Source organism: Ornithorhynchus anatinus, chromosome 14 (genome assembly GCF_004115215.2).
Source record: "Ornithorhynchus anatinus isolate Pmale09 chromosome 14, mOrnAna1.pri.v4, whole genome shotgun sequence".
Classification (NCBI taxonomy): Eukaryota; Metazoa; Chordata; class Mammalia; order Monotremata; family Ornithorhynchidae; genus Ornithorhynchus; species Ornithorhynchus anatinus.
The window spans coordinates 611058-612935 of record NC_041741.1 but is presented as its reverse complement, the minus strand read 5'-3'; positions in this window follow the sequence as shown (position 1 = coordinate 612935).

Genomic DNA, 1878 nt, shown 5'->3' with positions numbered 1-1878 from the left:
TACAGAAGACGGCAGACGGACATGCTCGGAATTTGCTTCGGAAGCAACTCGTTCTAAAGGTGCAAGCTAAGTGTGTACAGGATGTACGGTGCGTACAGGGTCCCCACACTCAGAGCCCATATAGTCTCGCTCCCTGAGCCCCGGACGAAGGGGAGACTACACCTTGGTCCCGTTCTAGCCCGTCCGCTGCTAACGGGTCTGTCGGAGGAGGGGGAACCTAGGTGACCGGATGGCCCCGGCCCGGCCGGACCATCCCAAAGGGGAGGGTCTGATCCACCCATTCCCGGAGGCGCTCCGGTCCCCCGAAGGAAGCTGGCCGAGCACTACGTCTCCGGCGTGTGGAAGGGGTGGGGGGAAAGGAGAGGGAGGGAGGGAGAAGCAGAGGGGAGTTGAGAGAAGGGGTGGAGGCCAGCCGGGGAGTCGCCTGGGAGCTGCTCTGTAAACTGGGTCCCGCGAGCCTCGGGCACGAAAGCCTCCCGGGCAGAAGCCTGCGGGACGTTCCCCGAGGGGGGACCGGCCTGCGGGACACTCCCCGGGGGGGGGGCACCGTGCTCTGTGGTTTCCTTTTGGCGGCGGCCGCGGCGGGAGCAGGAACAGGGTTGCCGCCTCTGTGGGCCCAAACCGGGCCAGACGGCGCAGTTGCCGTGGCCCGGGGAGCAGTGGGGAGAGGGCAGGAGGCAGCGAGGATGGAGGTGAGCCTTGTTCCTCGGAATTCTGGCCGCCGCGGCGGGGAGGCAAAAGTCAGAGCCACCCACACGCCCCCGTCCCGCCCCCAGGGCCTGCAACGGTCCCCTCCCTCACCATGGCCAGGGCGCCCAGGCCCAGCCGGCTTCAGAACCGCTCGACCTCCTTCGGCGCGACCCAAATGCACCCAAGGAATTACCGGAGAGCGGCGATGCCCTGGGGCACCCCGAAATGCCGGTCAGGGAACCCGCCGGACCTCTTCCCTGGAGTGAATGGAGCCGGGGCGGGAACCGAGGCCACACTGCCGCTCCGGCTCGGAACCGAACCGGGCTCCGCGGCTGAGCGGTTCCCCCGCTCCCTTCCGGACGGCGAGCCCCAGGGCACTGGGAAGCGGTTCCCTCCAGGAACGGCCGAGGCAGTCACGGTCGCTAGCCGGGACGCAAGCTCAAACCGCTCGTGGCGACGCGGAGGCGGGACAAGACATCCAGATTGCCTCGGCCAGGTTTCCGAAGGTCGGAAAGGGCTCCGGGGCCAGAAGCTCAAACATCCCGTGAGTGGCCTGGCCACGGCCCGTCCAAACTGCCGCTCGCCCCCAGCCGGCCCCTCCCCACCGGCAGGTTACCAACAGCCCGGGGCCCCCCGGGGCTCGTGGCGGTGAAGCTAGCCGACCGACCCTCCGTCCACTCACCTCCTGGGAGGTCACTCGGGACTGTTGGCAAACGGCCTCGAGGGCGTACGCGACTGCGTCACCATCCGTCCGACACCATTTTTGCTTAGGCGCGAATTCAACAGAAGATGGTCTGGAGCAACCAACTCCGAGGGTTCGGCCTCCGCCCACACCCTCCGCCACTATAAAAAGGTTGAGACAGTGCATAAATCGCTTTAGAAAATATTCCAGTTTCGATTCACCCCTACTTTCTCCTCTTAGGATGAGAATCACTGAATCAGCGGCAGTAAGAGAACATAGAAAGCCTTCTCTTAGGTGCCCTGGCTCATGAGCAGAGTTGAAGAATTGGAGAGCGTGCAATCGCCGGGCCCCAAGCAGGAGGCCAGGCCACAATGCGTGTGTGCGTGCGGGCGTGCATGTGGGGGGCTACTGCTACAGGGGGACGACTGGCCAGTCCCGCGCTTCCGAAGTGAGAGTCTGAAGCGGCCCGGGAGGGGTGGCCGCGCCCCCGGCGAGACGGCGGATCC